This window comes from Schistocerca serialis, chromosome 2 (genome assembly GCF_023864345.2).
Source record: "Schistocerca serialis cubense isolate TAMUIC-IGC-003099 chromosome 2, iqSchSeri2.2, whole genome shotgun sequence".
In the NCBI taxonomy this organism is placed as follows: Eukaryota; Metazoa; Arthropoda; class Insecta; order Orthoptera; family Acrididae; genus Schistocerca; species Schistocerca serialis.
The window spans coordinates 690,626,878-690,648,043 of record NC_064639.1 but is presented as its reverse complement, the minus strand read 5'-3'; positions in this window follow the sequence as shown (position 1 = coordinate 690,648,043).

Genomic DNA, 21,166 nt, shown 5'->3' with positions numbered 1-21,166 from the left:
AACGTGCACTTTTGGGGCGTGTGTCATGTCCTTAGGTTAGTTAGGTTTAAGTAGTTCTAAGTTCTAGGGGACTGATGACTGCAGCAGTTGAGTCCCATAGTGCTCAGAGCCATTTGAACCATTTGATCTTCGTACTACCTTTGTTGGCAGCAGTTGGGCAGTCTGAATAGGGCTAATCAGTCAGTATTGTTCACGTTTACTTTTCTCAGACACATCTTGTGGAATGATTCCCTTGTGTCCGATTAGGCGGCTGAGCATTCCCTTCATGCCTCGCACAATGTCGTGCGACACTTTCTTTCTTGGACTCGCTGTAAATCTGTTGGAAACAAAGTTTTCTTACTTCAGAGACGTCAAGTTTCCATTACCGTCGACTATGAGATGGCGGCGTATTTGTGGCGGTGCTTAGTGCCGTTAGGAGACCAGTGCGTGCCTGGGGCTCTTGAGCACTCCACTTCAGGGGCCTCCGGGTAGCCGGAGTGCCGACCTCGGATACTAACTGGTTCATGCAATGAGGGACCCCTCGCGGAAACTGAAAATCACTTCTAATTGCAACGCGCTTCTAATGACGCCGTAGCTGACGGGGTATTAAACCCTAAGCTTCCTATCACACTTCCTTTGCGTGGGAAATGTAAAGTGACTCATCTGATGGTGCGAAAAAGATGTCTATCTTGTTGGATCTCTGGAACCGCGCTGCTGCTACTGTCGCACGTTCGAATCCTGCCTCGGGCATGGGTGTGTGATGTCCTTAGGTTAGTTAGGTTTAAGTAGTTCTAAGTCTAGGGGACTGATGACCTCAGATGTTAAGTCCCATAGCGCTCAAAGCAGTACTGTTTCGTTCACATTGGTGCCAACACACTGGACCGCATGCAACAGGTTTTCACCGGTATTAATTTACTACACTGGTGTGCAAGACTTAAGGACCAAAGATAGAAACTTTCGCATGATGTGCCACCGCCATGTGTAACAACATCTACTACAGTTTCCTACAGAAGGTAACTGAAAGAAATGTGCAATGAGACTAAAAGAATGGTGTTAGCGCACGTGAAACCCCTGCAATATGTATCCCACACGTGCTCGATGGAATGTAAGTCGGCAGAACGGACACGGCTTATTGAACATGGTAGAAAAAAAGCATCCTTTCTCGTATGATTTGTTCTAATGAAATATAAATTAGTGACATATCGGTGGCTAAAGTTTTCAAAAATTTGTATGCTCAGAGACTTAAATTAGACCTGTCACTTTATACCTTTAGTGGAACGGTCACAGGCACGGAGTGTGATGTTGAAAGGTTGCCTGTTCGTATCCTGTTGTGTGCAGACATTTTTTATTCACTTTCTTGTTTTCTGAAAGATACTGGGCCTTCCATTTTGATTCATTAGACGTATCTTCCGTAATACCTCACCTATACAGGGTGAGTCACCTAACATTACCGCTGGATATATTTCGTGAACCACATCAAATACTGACGAATCGACTCCACTGACCGAACGTGAGGAGAGGGGCTAGTGTAATCGGTTAATACAAACCATAAAAGAATGCACGGAAGTACGTTTTTTAACACAAACCTACGTTTTTTTAAATGGAACCCCGTTAGTTTTGTTAGCACATCTGAACATATAAACAAATACGTAATCAGTGCCGTTTGTTGCATTGTAAAATGTTAATTACATCCGGAGATATTGTAACCTAAAGTTGACGCTTGAGTACCACTCCTCCGCTGTTCGATCGTGTGTATCGGAGAGCACCGAATTACGTACGGATTCAAAGGGAACGGTGATGGACCTTAGGTACAGTAGAGACTGGAACAGCACGTTGCGTCCACATGCTAACACCTTTTTATTGGTCTTTTTCACTGACGCACATGTACACGTACACGTACACACGTGGTACACGTACACACGTGGTTTCCGTTTTCAATTACGGAGAGGAATAGAGTGTGTCCCGACATGTCAGGCCAATAGATGTTCAATGTGGTGGCCATCATTTGCTGCACACAATTGCAATCTCTGGCGTAATGAATGTCGTACACGCCGTAGTACATCTGGTGTAATGTCGCCGCAGGCTGCCACAATACGTTGTTTCATATCCTCTGGGGTTGTAGGCACATCACGGTACACATTCTCCTTTAACGTACCCCACAGAAAGAAGTTGAGAGGTGTAAGGTCAGGAGAACGGGCTGGCCAACTTATGCGTCCTCCACGTCCTATGAAACGCCCGTAGAACATCCTGTCAAGGGTCAGCCTAGTGTAAATTGCAGAATGTGCAGGTGCACCATCATGCTGATACCACATACGTCGACGCGTTTCCAGTGGAACATTTTCGAGCAACGTTGGCAGATCATTCTGTAGAAACGCGATGTATGTTGCAGCTGTTTGGGCCCCTGCAATGAAGTGAGGACCAATGAGGTGGTCGCCAATGATTCCGCACCATACATTTACAGTCCACGGTCGCTGTCACTCTACCTGTCTGAGCCAGCGAGGATTGTCCACGGACCAGTAATGCATGTTCCGTAGATTCACTGCCCCGTGGTTTGTGAAACCCGCTTCATCGGTAAACAGGTAGAACTGCAACGCATTCTCTGTTAATGCCCATTGACAGAATTGCACTCGATGATTAAAGTCATCACCATGTAATTGCTGATGTAGCGACAAATGAAACGGGTGAAAGCAGTGACGATGCAGTATGCGCATGACACTACTTTGACTCAGTCCACAGGCTCTCGCAATGTCCCGTGTACTCATGTGTGGGTTCACGGCAACAGCAGCTAACACACCAACTGCACCCGCTTCTCCTGTGACGGACCTGTTACGGACCCGTTTGCGTACTACGACCATACCTGTTGCATACAGTTGGCGGTAGATGTTTTGCAATGTGCGGCTCGTTGGATGCTCTCTGTCCTTATACCGTTCTGCATACACCCTGCAGGCTTCAGTTCCATTTCATCGACACTCGCCATAGATGAGTATCATCTCCGCCTTTTCAGAGTTCGAATACACCATGGTCACAGTTCCTAAAACACTACACTATCACAGACGTCTGGTAACACGGTGTAGTTGGTCTGCGTGCGGAGACGAATGCAGAATAACAATAGCAGCAAGCGCTACATGCGGACACTGCGACAGCTAGACCAAACCACAACAGTGCACTACAGCCACACTCGTAAACACGGTCGTCATCGTAAACAGATGCTGCTCGCCGACCATGGTCCGTGTTTGTTACAACACGCAACTGAACGTCGGAGGTTCCAAGCGTCAACTTTAGGTTACAATATCTCCGGATGTAATTAACATTTTACAATGCAACAATCGGGACTGATTACGTATTTGTTTATATGTTCAGATGTGCTAACAAAACTAACGCGGTTCCATTAAAAAAACGTAGGTTTGTGTTAAAAAACATACTTCCGTGCATTTTTGTATGGTTTGTATTAAACAATTACACTAGCCCCTCTCCTCACATTCGGTCTCTGGAATCGGTTCGTCAGTATTTGATGTGGTTTACGAAATATATCCAGCGGCAACGTTAGGTGACTCACCCTGTATACATAGCCATTCAGGAATAACTTTGTTCGACTTTCTGAAGGTCAAAGGGGACCAATGAATTACCAGACTGCTTTTTAAGACAATGACTCACTTGCTGGTACTTCAGTATTTTTTTGTATTCACGCACTGAAAATCTTTCTAGATTTTGGGGTACATCTTTCCTTTATAAATACTGTGTGCATGAATATGACAAAAACGCATACACACTACCGGCCATCAAAATTGCTACACCAAGAAGAAATGCAGATAATAAACGGGTATTCATTGGACAAATATATTATACTAGAAATGACTTGTGATTACATTTTCACGCAATTTGGGTGCATAGATACTGAGAAATTAATACCCAGAACAACCACCTCTGGCCGTAATAACGGCCTTGATACGCCTGAGCATTAAGTCAAACAGAGCTCGGATGGCGAGTACAGGTACAGCTGCCCATGCAGCTTCCACACAATACCATAGTTCATCAAGAGTAGTTCAAATGGCTCTGAGCACTATGGGACTTAACATCTATGGTCATCAGTCCCCTAGAACTTAGAACTACTTAAACCTAACTAACCTAAGGACATCACACAACACCCAGCCATCACGAGGTAGAGAAAATCCCTGACCCCGCCGGGAATCGAACACGGGAATCAAGAGTAGTGACTGGCGTATTGTCACCAGCCAGTTGCTAGGCCACCATTGACCAGACGTTTTCAATTGGTGAGAGATCTGGAGAATGTGTTGGCCAGGGCAGCAGTGAACACTTTCTGTATCCAGAAAGGCCCGTAAAGGACCTGCAACATGCGGTCGTGCATTATCCTGCTGAAATGTAGGGTTTCGCAGGGATCCAATGAAGGGTAGAGCCACGGGTCGTAACACATCTGAAATGTAACGTCCACTGTTCAAAGTGCCGTCAGTGCGAACAAGAGGTGACGAGACGTGTAACCAATGGCACTCCATACCATCATGCCGGGTGATAAGCCAGTATGGCGATGAGGAATTCACGCTTCCAATGTGCGTTCACCGCGATGTCGCCAAACACGGATGCTACCATCATGATGCTGTAAACAGAACCTGGATTCATCCGAAAAAATGACGATTTGCCATTCGTGCACTCAGGTTCGTCGTTGAGTACACCATCGCAGGCGCTCCTGTGTGATGCAGTGTCAAGGGTAACCGCAGTCATGGTCTCCGAGCTGATAGTACATGCTGATGCAAACGTCGTCGAACTGTTCGTGCATATGGTTGTTGTCTTGCAAACGTCCCCATCTGTTGAGTCGGGGATCGAGACGTGGTTGCATGAGCCGTTCCAGCTATGCGGATAAGATGCCTGTCATCTCGACTGCTAGTGATAAGAGGCCGTTGGGATCCAGCACGGTGTTCCGTATTACTCTCCTGAACCCACCGATTCCATATTCTGCTAACAGTCATTGGACCTCGACCAACGCGAGCAGCAATGTCGCGATACGATAAACTGCAATCGCGATAGGCTACAATCCGACCTTTATCAAAATCGGAAACGTGATGGTACGCATTTCTCCTCCTTACACAAGGCATCACAACAACGTTTCACCAGGCAACGCCGGTCAACTGCTGTTTGTGTATGAGAAATCGGTTGGAAACTTTCCTCATGTCAGGACGTTGTAGGTGTCGCCACCGGCGCCAAACTTGTGTGAATGCTCTGAAAAGCTAATCATTTGCATATGACAGCATCTTCTTCCTGTCGGTTAAATTTCGCGTCTGTAGCACATCATCTTCGTGGTGTAGCAATTTCAATGGCCAGTAGTATTTACACACACACGCACACACACACACACACACACACACACACACACACACACTTAACTCTGACATGAAGAAGGGCTACAGAAAATTCAACAGAAATATTGCACAAAATTATGACTTTTTTGTTTTGGTAAAAAGATTTTCAGTAGCCAGGATCGCATAAATGCATCTTTATATTTGACAGGCGGTTCCGACATGTATCCTCCAGTCTTTAAAAAATTTTGTTACTAAACGTGAAGACCAGAACATAATATTTGTATCTGTCGAAACCAGGTGTTAAAAATGAGGACGAATTTATGCGATCTTGGTTAAGAAAGTTTTGTACCGTGTGAAACAGATCGTGCCTTCTAATTTTTCAACATGAGAAAATTCAACTTCTTTTTTAATTTTATCATCCCAGACGTCCAGAATTGCTACAGAGTGGCTCCAGGAACATTCTACTGAGTTTAAACACTTTCAATGGACAGCAGAATGCGCAGACATGAACATTATTGAGCATATCTGGGATGCCTTGCAACGTGCTGTTCAGAAGAGATCTCCAACATTTCGTACTGTTACTGATTTATGGACACCCTTATAGGATTCGCGGTGTCAATTCACTCCAGCACTACTTCAGACATTAGTCGAGTCCATGCCACATCGTGTTGCGGCACTTCTGCGTGCTCGCGGGGGCCATACACGATATTAGGCAGGTGTACCAGTTTCTTTGGCTCAACAGTGTATAAGCCGAACGGTGTAGAGACGTATTACGAACCTGTAGCCTCAGATATAAATGAGCTAATGAAGCGAAGTCCATCAGTGTCCACTTGTGCAGCAATACGATGTCGATTTGCGGCACGTGGTAACTCGTAGCGGTCCCGCGGCGCTGTGCGTAGCCGCTCCAGGCTCGAGAGGCCTCGCGAGCTGCCGGCTGGCCAGTTGCGGCGCGCGCCTCACTCGTCAGGCACGGCAGAGGCCGCCGGCGTCATACCTCAGACGGCGGCTGCCTGCAAATCGATGCGCCGCGTGGCTAATTGCTCGCGACCTTGCGGTGACGTCACGTCAGGCCTGGAGTCTGCTCGCCCCCTCTGTTAATTACCGCCCCCACCAGGGACAAGGTCAAGGTCGAGCAGCGTTTCCCTCTCTACTCACTCGCTGCTGCTCTCGTGCTTTGCCGGCACAGACTAGCGAGATCATCAGAGCAGATCATTTGTTCGACGGTGTACATTGTACGCACGCAGACCTTTAGACGGTTGGCTGGATAACGGGAGTGCAGTTTCTTTCCGTTTGCTTACTGTCACCCCAGCAAGTGGGACCTGTTACGTTACCACTACTTTACACCATGTACGTGCCCTGCGTGTTAGTACATGACCGTCAGTCAGTTTTGGGTTGTTTTTAATAACTTGATGTTTACGTGCATGGTAATCTTTTATACGTTTTTGAACAGGTATTGAACACAGAAAATAGGTTACTGGGGAAAAAAAGAAATGGCCAAGAGGGAGTAAGACTCGCATGCTGAGGGTTCCGTGCAAATTTAATAATGCGTGTGTGTATATAGTTCAGCCGTCCTGGGAATCGCGAATCTCAACGATTTTTCCCTGTTACCGATAACGGCACTGGCAAAGTTTGGTTCCGGGAATTCCAAGATCGTATCAAAATCTCACCAGGAGTTGTTCAAATGGTTCAAATGGCTCTGAGCACTATGGGACTTAACTTCTGAGATAATCAGTCCCCTAGAGCTTAGAACTACTTGAACCTAACTAACCTAAGGACATCACACACATCCATGCCCGAGGCAGGATTCGAACCTGCGACTGTAGCGTCTAGAGCCGCTCAGTCGTCCCGGCCGGCTCACCAGGAGTTCCTCGGACTACCCGGACATACAAGCGGACTTCTGTTTGTATATGTTGAGAGAGAAGATATAATAAACATATTTTATTTACTGACTGAAACATGATTACAACTTACATTTTATGTTTGCACGGAGCCAAGTTCGTCTGTTATGCTTCTGACATTTTTATGTGATATAATTGCTATGTAAAAAGTTTCAGATTTTTTACTTTGCTTGTATTCTTAAAGCTTCCTTCCTGCCAAATTTCACGATAATGGGTCCAATGGAAATACCCCGTAATTTTAGATGAGTGAGTTTGCAAGTATCAAAATATGTGACATAAGTGACCGAATCTTCTGACTGCGTTGACCTAGAGCTTAATTTTTTTACATTGCCAAGGGACCAAAGGCCTTAATATGTAACATACGTTTGAGCTTGATACATCTACCTGCTCCCGAGAAGAAGGGTTTTCCACGGTCGGACAGACAGACAGACAGATGGATGAACAGACAACAAAACGATCTTATTAGGATTCCGTTTTTACAGACTGAGGCACAGACACCTAAAAATGGGTGCTATTTAAAAAAAAGAAGTACTGCTGACCAGATCTTCATAACCTACAAAGTGACCAAAGTTACAAGAAATGCAATTATGCAGGTTAGTGTCGCTATGGTATCTAAACACACACACACACACAAACACACATTTCATGAGGAACAACTTTCGTTAGAGACAAAAGGTTTGCTGACGCTTCCCGGTGACGCTAGGCATCTTTTGTGATTGACTATGTCCTGAGAGACGAAGGCGTTATACGGCGTGCGTATGATGGTACTGTGTGTTGTCTATAATAGAGTAAACTGTAAACTGCTTCTTCTGACGATGGGCAGCGGGTGAGGGGGGGGGGGGGGGGGTGGGGGGGTGGCTGGAACACGGCGAAAGTAAAGTTCCTGATTCGCTTCCAAAATAGCGTTCTCCGCTTAAAGACACTAAAAGTAAACTAAACTCCACGCGAACAGGTCATGAAGGCCCAACGGTACCGACGGGCCGCCGTATCGTCCCACGGTCGTCACTGGATGAGAACATGGAGGGGCATGTGGTTAGCACATCGCTCTCCCGGCCGTGTGTCAGTTTACGAGACCGGAGCCGCTACTGCTCAATCAAGTAGCTCGTCAGTTTTCCTCACAAGGGCTGAATGCATCCCGCTTGCCGAAAGCACTCGGCAGACTGGATGGTCGCCCATCCAGTGCTTAACTTGGGTGATCTGACGAGAACCGGTGTTACCACTGCGGAAGGCCGTTGGCTTTTAAAGACACTTGGTGAATACTAAAGAACGCCAGTAAGCCACAGTGAACACTTTGTCCATTTGAGTTACCTTTATTTTTTACATTTCTAAAACGCAGCCTAACCTATTTTTTTTTTAAAATAGGTAATACATCTGACACGTGTAAAAGTCATAAATCACCTCATTTTATACGTCATAAGTCAAAGTAGTCCTATGTTTCATACTCAAGGAATCAGCTTGGGGAGCAGATGCAAGAATTCTGCATGTTTCTTCCAAGATTCCAGTGAAAATCATTTGCCAATACCTCCTTCTTACGCTTTATAAAGTGTCAAATGTGTATTATTTTAATAAAATTCCAATACCAATGCACTTTTTTATCTAAAAACGATGACCACTTTCAGTCCACAAGACCATTATCCAGGGGTCTATATGAGGCATCTTATGACAACACAGAACGACTCAGTGCGTCGTGTGGGTGACTGATGAGTGCTTGTACAGTGGAGTGCAGGGTTCGTGCTGTTAAGGGTGAAGAGAAGGGAGAGGGTCGAACCCGGTGCCGGCACATGGTCTATACCTCTCGTGTAACACTAAGGGGTCTTCCGAGGTTACCGACCCCATCCGTTGGAAGGATCGCCATCAACAATGTTACACATCCTGACTGAATGTGACAGTGTCAAAAGGTTTGGAATTTAATGCAAAACATTGGCGGAAAGACTGGTGATCAGGACTTTCTCCTCTTGGAGGTTAAATACTGTCACCGAAAACCATCCACCACCAGGATTCGAACCGGCTAACCTCCACATTGAGTGCAACCACACAAGCGTGCATTTGACATCTCGGAGACAGATAAACGCTTGATACATGTAATACATACGAGGCCTATTCGGAAAGTAAGACCCGATGGGCTGCGAAATAGAAACCACAGTGAACGTCCGATGAAGCTTTGCGCAGATATGTTGGGCAGTGTTTCTAGTATTCCCGCCAACCGCGTGACGTCGCTCGTTTCAGTTCTGAGAGCACAGCGGCCACGTAAACATGCCTAGAAAATAGTGTCTCCCGCCAAGTATGAGGGCCTAGTGAGAGATTTCCCCTGATGCCATGCAGCCCACATAAAACAACTGTCGTGTGTTTCCTTTTTGATGACAGTTCTCGGGCGCACTCTGCAGGGGCAGTGAAGATGCTCCTGCGGCGTTTTTGATTGGGAAGTGTTTTATCACCCATAATACAACCCGTCATTTGCTACCCCTGAGCTTCATCTCTGCTCACATAAACCACTGGCTATAAAGAAAGCATTCTGGCAGACCAGCCCAGAGCCTTGGCAGCAACCTCAGGGGGCTGTGTAATATGAAGAGGGCACTGAAAAGTTGGTACAACGCTACGGCAAATGTCTAAGTCGGAGAAGTGACATGTATAGAAGTAGCTGTAGGATGTAGCTAACTGTTGTAAGTAAAACATTTTTGATTTCCACAATGGTTTACATTTCGTGACCGATCGGACCTTACTTTCCAAATAGTCCTCGTATGGCATGGAAGATAAAATTAAAAATAATTTAAAACTTGCATGAAAGCTGTATTTATATAGCAGAGTGCATTGGATGATCGAGACAGTGATTTTTATAATTTAATCCATTACATAGGTCACATGTGTCCTCCATATGTCCACACGGCCTCATTTCGTTTCTAAATTAATTTTTGGCCTCAAGTGTTTCAATTCTTGTGATTAATTCTAAAGACATAATCGCCATCTTATGAGCGTGTGTTATCATAGCAAGACCGTAGATCCCACATCCATACATATTATAAAAGTGTACGTATGAATGTATGTATCTATCTGTGAATGTTCGCTCCAGATCTCCTCCTAAATCGCTGGATCGATTTCAACCCAACTTCGCAAGCCAAATACTGCCCGGAAAAAAGCGGTGTGAGGAAAAAAAAACACGTACCTATGAAAGAAGTTGGGTGTGAGAAAGAAGTGTAGTTCACGACATGCGCATACCAAGACTTCATGCAGCCAGTACCTGAGAACGAGTGGATTTGAGAAAAAATTATCACTTACTAGATGTTCGCTCTTCATGGTGCATTTTTAATTTATTACTTCGTTATTATTAATTGTATTCGCGACACATTTTGCAGACAATATTTATAGAATGAAGTGACAGAATCTTGGGATACCTTCTAATATCGTGTCGGAAATCCTTGTGCCCGGCGTAGTAACTCGACGTGGCATGAACTCAACAATCGTTGGAAGTCCCCTGCAGGAATATTGAGCCATACTGCCTCTACAGCCGCCGTCTACAATTGCGAAAGTGTTGTCTGTGTAGCATTTTGTGCACTAACTGACCTCTCGATCACGTCCCATAAATATTCGATGGGATTCACGTCGGGCGATGTGGTCGCCTAGTCATTCGTTCGAACTATCCAGAATGTTCTTCAAACCATTCGCGAAGAACTGTGACCCAGTGACGTGGCGCATTTGTCACCCATAAAAATTCTATCGTTTTTTGGCAACGTGAAGTCCATGAATGGAGGAAAATGTTCTTCAAGTAACCGAACATAACCATTTTCAATCAATGATACATGTCAACACAGCCCATACCATTATGGAGCAACTATGAGCTTGCACAGTGCTTGTTTGCAACTTGGGTCCATGGCTTTGTGGTGTCTGCGTCACACTCGAACCCTACGACCAGCTCTTATCGGCTGAAATCGGGACTCATCTGACCAGTCCACGGTTTTCCAGTCGTCTAGGGTCCAACCAATATGGTTACGAGCCCAGTAGTGGCGCTTCAGGCGATGTCGTGGTATTAGTGAAGGCACTGTCGTCGGTCGACTGCTGTCATAGACCATTAACGCCAAATTTCGCCGAATTGTCCTAGCGGATACTTTCATCGAGCGTTCGACATTGATTTCTGCGGTCATTTCACGCAGTGTTGCTTGTCTGATAACACTGACTACTCTACGCCAACTCCGCTGCTCTCGGTGAAGGCCGCCAACCACTGCGTTGTTTGTGGTGAGACGTAATGCCAGAAATTTGTTATTCTCGGCACACTCTTGATATTCTGGATCTCGGCATGCTAAATTCCTTAACGACTTCCGAAATTGAAAGTCCAAAGAGCCTAGCTCCAACAACCATTCCGCGTTCAAAGTCTGTTAATTCCCGCCGTTCGGACATAATCATGTCGGAAACCTTTCGAAGTGAAATCACTTGAGTACAGACGACAGCCCGCCAATGCAGTGTCCTTTTATATGATACTTACGCGATACTCTCTGTAACCTCCCCCTCACTTATCGACCTTAATAACAGTGAAAAATTAAACCGCGTGTACCTAATGGAAATTTGGGAAAAGTAATCGTCACCGAAGTTAATTTGTCGGAAAAGAGGGAGGAAAGGGTTACATCTAAATGAAAGGAAAAATGCAAATGAAACTGGTGGAAATTAATTTTGAAAAGGGGTAAAGTTAATAAAGAAAGTAAATGTGCGGCCGTTACGTTAACAATTAACTAGCGGTAATTAGATATTTGAGATTTGGGGGAAATTACGGTCGCCAGTCCTAAGGACAATTACTATAGTAACTGAAAAAGAAAGGTTATTACACATATAATTAGCACTAGAAGCGTGGCAACTAAAGGTTGACACTTGTAGTGTGAAAACTGAAAGTTTGTCAGAAGTAATAAATTTCGCTACACTCTGACTTAATTTAGCAAAAGAATTAATAAAACCGGAAAATCGAAAGTTAATTTAGTGACTGAAGTTAATAGTGAGCTTTCTTTCTGAAGCACATCGAAATTCAGTAAAATACGGTTAGTCTTGGACTACCTCAACAATCATTTCAAAAGCTACTTGAATCTACGCAATTTAGAAATAAGAGATTTAACTTTGATCTTGAATTAAATGATTCTGAACAATTAACAATAGTAAAATTTAGTACGTACCAAGCTGAGCTGCAGTCACAGGTAAGCTAAAATACGGTAACAAAACTCGCACTCTTAATTTGTGCTTGTGTAATCTAAATATTGTAGCCAGTTATGAATACCTTAACTGAACTTTGAAATTAAAGCACTGAAATCGAATGATGCTGGCGTTTGAATTTCAACGACACTCGGGTTCATTCCGGAAAAGGAAGGGACCCTGCTTGGTAATGCAATTGGGACAATGAGCAACAAAGGTTCATGCTACGTTGCTGTAATTTTGTGATTTGAAAAGTTTGAAAAGCTGAGGTCTGCCATACAGTTCTAAAACTTTACGTGCTTCCAGTCTTCCTTGTTGGTTGATTGAAGGTTTGAAGTCGTCGATCGAGGAGGTGGCGACAGTCACTCATTGTCGGCCGTCGCTGTTGCAGAAGCTGGATGTTGGCGCGCCTCCTTCTCGACACGGTCACCAGGCGAAACGGGCTCTTGATGTGCGCCGGCTAATGCTTCCCGTCCGCGACACCGTGTCAGAAACTATCATAGCAAGTCGAGCGCAATTACATGCTGCCAAACCCCGAAAGCGCGGCAACTCGCGGGAGCGTCACACAACACACCTGCTCCACTCGCTACTCCAGCCAGACTCTCTCTGCTCTGCCCGCGCTGCACGCGGTATAGTTGACACTACCAAAGATCCTAAACACTTTGGTTCTCCACACGACCTATCGATGTATTCGTTCGATAGCATAGTTTTCCCTAGGCAAGACCCAGCGTAAAAATACAAATAATATTTACAAAACAAACCAATTATACATCGACATAAATGCATAAAGATATATAAAAATAGTGAAACAGTTACAATAAAGAGACAGAAATGTCATATCTTCAGGTGACAAAATAAGGAAAAAATTTATAGTACAATCGATGGAAACAGGAGGATATCCATTTCCGGCGTTACATACCGTGTGTATATCGCCATCCCGTGACTTCTGTGACGTCATTGTTTACCACTGGATGTACCTGCAAAATTATATCGTTGTATGCCACATATATCAGGAGTATGAAATAATAAAAATTGAGCTGCCTGAAAATGAAAGTGCCTGGCGAAATTCGCTAGAGATACAGGTGAAATATGTCTAGAAATATTTGCGAAATACCAGGTGATCAAAAAGTCGGTATAAATTTGAAAACTTAATAAACCATGGTATAATGTAGATAGAGAGGTAAAAATCGACACCCATGCTTGGAATGACATGGGGTTTTATTAGAACAAAAAAAAAAGCTCACAAAATGTCCGACAGATGGCGCTCGACAGCAAAACGTCAGTAACTGCTACCGTGACGGTTGAGAGGTACGTCGATATGTTACAGAATCGCATCATCCCCAGCCTGGCTGATAAACACCTGCTGGAACGTACGATATTTATGCAGGATGGCGCTCCACCCCATATTGCTAGACGCGTGAGATCTCTTGCGTGCGTCGTTTGGTGATGATCGTGTGCTCAGCCGCCACTTTCGTCACGCTTGTCCTCCCAGGTCCCCAGACCTCAGTCCGTGCGATTCTTGGCTTTGCGGTTACCTGAAGTCGCAAGTGTATCGTGATCGACCGACATCTCTAGGGATGCTGAAAGACAACATCCGACGCCAATGGCTCACCATAACTCCGGATATGCTTTACAGTGCTGTTCACAACATTATTCCTCGATTACAGCTATCGTTGAGGAATGATGGTGGGCATATTGAGCATTTCCTGTAAAGAGCATCATCTTTGCTTTGTCTTACTTTGTTATGCTAGTTATTGCTATTCTGATCAGATGAAGCGCCATCTGTCGGACATTTTTTAACTTTTATATTTTTTTGGTTCTAATAAAACCCCATGTCATTCCAAGCATGTGTGTCAATTTGTACCTCTCTGTCTACATCATTCCGTGATTTATTATTTATACTGACTTTTTGATCACCCGGTATATTAAATATATGTGACTTGTACACATACGGGGAAAGCTGCTGGTAAAAAATCCTGTTAAAGCCCTACATCGATTTCAAACAAATTTGTTGCACACATTAGTTACAGTCTGGAAAGAAATACTGTAGGGGTAAGAACCAGCAATTTCCTAGTGAGGAAGAAGGAAGACACGGACACCGATATGACGGAGGACAAGATGAAAAGTTAGAAGGGAAGGGGGAAACGGGCGGTGAAAGGGAAGAGTAGGAGATGGACGGGGTGAGGGGATGGGGAGGGCGGGAGGAGATGGACAGAGGGAGAAAAGAAGAGGAGGTGGACAGAAAAAAGGGCGGTGGAAGTGGACAAAGAGAGGGGGAAGAGAGTGATGGGCACTAAAATTCGAATGATACATACCCGGACAACGCTGGGTAGTCAGCTAGTAGCTGCTGAAGAACAATAAGCTGGCCAAAGAATAGTGATGAACATTCTCAAGAGTTTGAACCGGCTTGCTCTGGAACGCTCGTACGCGATTTGCTCCGTCGCAGGTAGGTATTCAAAGGGCAGCACGGTCGGGGGTGGTGCTCGCCGGCACGCAGCCCCGCGGCGGAGGCAGAGGAGGAGCCGGAGAGCGTGGTGCGGTGTGCGTGGTGCCCGCGCCGCCGCAGGCCGCCGGCGCGCCAGGAATGCGGCGAAGCGGGCGGCAGCCGGCCAGCCGTCTAGCCAGCAGGTAGCGGCTGGGGGGCAGGCAGGCCATCTGTCTCCGTGTCGGTCTCTCTCCTGTGGCTGTGTGCCTATCTAAATGTCGCCGGGCACCAAATGACAATTTTGTTTCCAGAACGAGATTTTCATTCTGCAGCGGAGTGTGTGCTGATATGAAACTTCCTGGCAGATTAAAACTGGGTGCCGGACAGAGACTCGAACTCGAGACCTTTGCTTTTCGCGGGCAAATGCCCTACCAACTGAGCTATCCAAGTACGACGGAATTTTACAAGGTAGGGACGGGGTACTGGCAGAAGTAGAGCTATGAGGACGGGGCGTGAGTCGTGCTTGCATAGCTCAGTTGGTCCCGAGTTCGAGTCTCGGTCCGGCACCCACTTTTAATCTGCCAGGAAGTTTGACATTTTTGTTGTTCGTCTGAAGTTCTCGACGATACACAGTTCATAATTCCCTACTGCGCCTGCTCGTCGAAAGTAAATGAAACGTCAGGCGTGACTCGAATTATCCGAGCACTAACAGATTACATTAAATTGCAGGTACTTTTCGTTTCATAGATCCACAATGAGGATATTTGCCAGGATGTAGGACACGTCGGAAAACAACAATACACGGTAGATATTGACAAAGAAAGAAAGATATGTTAATGTTACTTCCACAGAAGTGAAGTAGTCCTCATGGTTGCGGGAATAAGTAAAATAATAATAATAATAATAATAATAATAATTAAATTAAATTAAATTCGTATACATACAGGGTGTTGCAAAAAGCTATGGCCAAACATTCAGAAAACATTCCTCACACACAAAGAAAGAAAATATGTTATGTGGACATGTGTCCGGAAACGCTTACTTTTCATGTTAGAGCTCATTTTATTACTTCTCTTCAAATCACATTAATCATGGAATGGAAACACACAGCAACAGAACGTACCAGCGTGACTTCAAACACTTTGTTACAACGAGCGAAGTGGCGCAGTGGTTAGCACACTGGACGCGCATTCAGGAGGACGACGGTTCAATCCCGCGTCCGGCCATCCTGATTTAGGTTTTCCGTGATTTCCCTACATCGCTCCAGGCAAATGCTGGGATGGTTCCTCTGAAAGGGCACGGCTGACTTCCTTCCCTGTCCTTCCCTAATCCGATGAGACCGATGACCTCGCTGTTTGGTCTCTTCCCCCAAAAAACCAACCAACCACTTTGTTACAGGAAATGTTCAAAATGTCCTCCGTTAGCGAGGATACATCCATCCACCCTCCGTCGCATGGGATCCCTGATGCGCTGATGCAGCCCTAGAGAATGGCGTATTGTATCACAGCCGTCCACAATAAGAGCACGAAGAGTCTTTACATTTGGTACTGGTGTTGCGTAGACAAGAGCTTTCAAATGCCCCCCATAAATGAAAGTCAAGAGGGCTGAGGTCAGGAGAGCGTGGAGGCCATGGAATTGGTCCGCCTCTACCAATCCATCGGTCACCGAATCTGTTGTTGAGTAGCGTACGAACACTTCGACTGAAATGTGCAGGAGCTCCATCGTGCATGAACCACATGTATCGTACTTGTAAAGGCACATGTTCTAGCAGCACAGGTAGACTATCCCGTATGAATTCATGATAACGTGCTCCATTGAGCGTAGGTGGAAGAACATGGGGCCAAATCAAGACATCGCCAACAGTGCCTGCCCAAACGTTCACAGAAAATCTGTACGGCAATGAGTCGCATGTCAACACAAGCACCGAAGTCAACATTACCTTCCTTCAATTGGGCCAACTGGCGGCGAATCGAGGAAGTACAGTACATACTGACGAAACTAAAATGAGCTCTAACATGGAAATTAAGCGTTTCCGGACACATGTCCACATAACATCTTTTCTTTATTTGTGTGTGAGGAATGTTTCCTGAAAGTTTGGCCGTACCTTTCTGTAACACCTTGTATATTCTTTTAAAAGACTTCGTGACAAAAAGTAGATGTACAATGCACCGAGGTACGTATGATGATTCTTAGGCTATTGTACCCACACATAGTCAAAAAGAAACAAAATCGGTTTTCAACACTTATTTACATTGATTTCATTAGTCCACTGCAGGTGTACAGAAGTCATATTCAGCTTATTCGATGTTACCTATCTGTCTATACTAATAGCCGGCCGCTGTGACCGAGCTGTTCTAGGCGCTTCATTCCCGAACAGTGCTCCTGCTACGGTCGCAGGTTCGAATCCTGCCTCGGACATGGATGTGAGTGATGTCCTTAGGTTAGTTACGTTTAGGTAGTTCTAAATCTAGGGGACTTACGACCTCAGATGTTAAGTCCATAGTGCTTAGAGCCATTTGAACCATTTTCTATACTAATAATAAATCGATGAAACTGTCATGTCTGTCTGTCTGTTTGCTTGAACATGCTTCTCCAAAACTACGAGAGGAATTTTCGTGGGGTTTGTGCAAGTAACTTGAGCATAGCTTTTGGTGCCGTATATGCTTTATTTTATCGAAATCTGATGGCGCAAAAAGTATCGTCACTAAAAGTTACATATTACAAGGACGAAAGTAACTCTATCTGTTACGTTTTCATGACGAAAGTGCTAAACCAATTTCGATGAAATTCCGTATGGAGATAGCTGGAACAGTGAGGAACAACATATGCTATTTTAGAAGGTGTGTAGTACAAGACACTAATTTGAAGAGTATTACCTGAATTAAGGAAATATACACATATCACAAAAAATTTTGCATCACCTCGGTTCCGAGAGTTCCGGAACCTGTACAGAAAATTGGAACTGAGATCAACATAATCATTTCCGTCCTTTTTATTGCTCATGAAAACCACACATTGTATGTTGCACCACCATACAGAGAGACCTTCAGAGGTGGTAGTATAGACTGATGTACACACCGGTACCCCTAATACCCAGTAGGACATCCTCTTGCATTGATGCATGCCTGTATTCGACGTGGCATACTATCCACAAGTTCATAGAGGCACTGTTGGTCCACATTGTCCCACTCCTCACGGCGATTCGGCTTAGATCTCTCAGAGTGGCTGGTGAGTCACGTCGTCCATAAACAGCCCTTTCAATCTATCCCAGGCTTGTGCGATAGGGTTCGTGTCTGGAGAACATGCTGGCCACTCTAGTCGAGCGATGTCGTTATCCCGAAGGAAGTCATTCACAAGATGTGCATGATGAGGGCGCGAATTGTCGTCCATGAAGACGAATACGTTGCCAATATGCTGCCGACATGGTTGCACTATCGGTCGGAGGGTGGCATTCACGTACCATACAGCCTTTACGGCTGCGTACGTCGGCCCCACATAATGTCACACTGAAAGAGGAGGGAACCTCCACCTTGCTGCACTCGCTGGACAGTGTGTCTAAAGCGTTCAGCCTGACCGGGTTGCCTCTAAACACGTCTCCGACGATTTTCTGGTTGAAGGCATATGCGACACTCATCGGCGACGAGAACGTGATGCCAATCCTGAGCGGTCCATTCGGCATGCTGTTGGGCCCATCTGTACTGCGCTGTACGGTGTCGTGCTTATAAACATGGACCTCGCCATGGACGTCGGGAGCGAAGTTGCGCATCATTCAGCCTATTTCACACCAGTTTGAGTCGTAACACGACGTCCAGTGGCTGCACGAAAAGCGTTGCTGTCAGGTTTCCTTCGAGCCATAATCCGTATGTAGCGGTCACCCACTGCAGTAGTAGCCCTTGGACGGCCCGAGCGAGGCATGTCATCTACAGTTCCTGTCTCTCTGTATCTCCATGTCAGAACAATATCGTTTTAGTTCACTCCGAGACACCACGACACTTCGTTTGTTGAGAGTCCTTCCTGGCACAAAGTAACAATGAGGACGTGGTCGAACCGCGGTGTTGACCGTGTAGGCATGGTTGAACTACAGACAACACGAGCCGTGTATCTTCTTCCTGATGGGATGACTGGAACTGATCGGCTGTCGGGCCCCCTCCGTCTAATAGGCGTTGCTCATGCATCGTTGTTTACATCTTTGGGCGGGTTTAATGACATCTCTGAACAGTCAAAGGGACTGTGTCTGTGATACAATATCCACAGTCAACGTCTTTCTTCAGGAGTTCTGGGAACTGGGGTGATGCAGAACTTTTTTTTGATGTGCATATTCTATCTCTGAAAAAGCTATTTACTCTTTCACTTTCGAAATTTATGGGTAATACTCATATCACACCACTTGCTGCAGGCTTGACGTCATCCTGTCGTCGCATGCAGTATCGATAATCGATATGGTAGGCACCATATTTGTTGTGGCATATAGCTAGTTCGTATTGCAACTTGCAGTATGGCGGTTCAAGGCAACTGCGCCTTGAGAATGTGTCACAAATAAATGACATTTATCATTACATGTCAGTTAATAACGCATGAACGATTTAAGGCTTCAAGAGATACTCTAACGACCAAGAATTGAAACAAATATTACATAAATAAGGCAAGATTTTAAACAAGGCTGAAATAGCAACTGTTGAAATTCTTCACGGTAAATGACGACAGCCAACACAGTTGCAGGATAAAGATTTATTAAAATTCTTGACCATCATTTACCGTGAAGAATTTCAACAGTTGCTGTTTCAGCTATGTTTAAAATCTTGAAATATGTACCTGCTGAGGTTTCATAGGCTGTTTCGAAATACATGGACATCTCATTTAAAATCCTGAAAACAGGTGTATTTTACTTCTGATGAAGGTATATTTCGATATACCGAAACCATGGTCAAGAATTTTAATAAATCTTTATCCTGCAACTGTTTTGGCTGTCAGCATTTACAGTGAAAGCATAAATAAGGTACAGCGCAATGGGTACAGTCGTGGTTTACGAAGTGGAACGATATAGTTTTGCATCTCACTACATCCTATTTTTTTATTCTTCATCTTGGTGTTGTTAGCAAATTCTTGGACTTTCTTCTGAAAATAATAAAAGTATGTTATGGAATAGTCTACGTTATTTAATATTTCTTTCTGATTAGAGAGCGAAGGATGAAATAAATATTTGGCTGTTTATTTGTGAGGATGTGGCGATTCCCGAGCGTGTGGTGACGCAGGAATCCAAGAGGACAGCACAAATCACTGCGACTGAAACGAGCAGCAATGAAATTAACGCCAGCCGGGGTGGCCGAGCGGTTCTAGGCGCTACAGTCTGGAACCGCGCGACCGCTACGGTCGCAGGTTCGAATCCTGCCTCGGGCATGGTTGTGTGTGATGTCCTTAGGTTAGTTAGGTTTAATTAGTTCTAAGTTCTAGGGGACTGATGACCTGAGATGTTAAGTCTCATAGTGTTCAGAGCCAATGAAATTAACATTTTTCCTTTTGACAAACATTTGACTCTTTATTTCCGAATATGTGCCGATTTCTGAGTGTGTGATTAGGCAGGAACCTAAGAGGACATATTAACCCTCCCTTGTTGCAAATATTTCACGGGTAGCAATCATCTCACAGGACCTTATGCAAATGACACCTCCCGTAGCAATATTTCTGCCACCATCGATATGTATGAGCTTTTACCCTTACTAGAGGGGCCCACATTGAGCGCTAAAGAAAGTCTACAGCAGTTCCTGCGGTTGTCGATATTGCATGTGGCATAAAAATAGCCTCATATTTGCATGAAGTAGTGTAGTGTGAAATGAGTGTGACGCGATCTTTATTATGTTAGTGAAAATGCTTTTATTGATTGATATATACTACATAACACAAATCGGAGTAATGACTGCAATGCTTGCACAGGTGTCAGCGTGTTTAATCCATTGTGTGTGAAATCTTATGGGACTCAACTGCTAAGGTTATCAGTCCCTAAGTTTATACACTACTTAACCTAAATTATCCTAAGGACAAACATACACACCCAAGCCCTAGGGAGGACTCGAACCTCCGCCGGGACCAGCTGCACAGTCCATGACTGCAGCGCCTAAGACCGCTCGGCTAATCCCGCGCGGCGTTTACTCCATCCTTTCACACTATTTGTTGCATAATGTACACACTGAACAGTGTATAACTACTCCAGTAGCACAGTACGTAGATGTAAGCTGCCGCCCTTGCCTGTCTGTATGCAGTGGTCGGCAGCGATGCTGCACATGCTAACGCATTGTGCTTTGGGACACCTTGGGTGGGGGAGAGCAGGGCGCACATCGGGAGTTATGCTTAAACGAACAGACAGGAAAGCTGATGTTACTGTACGTACA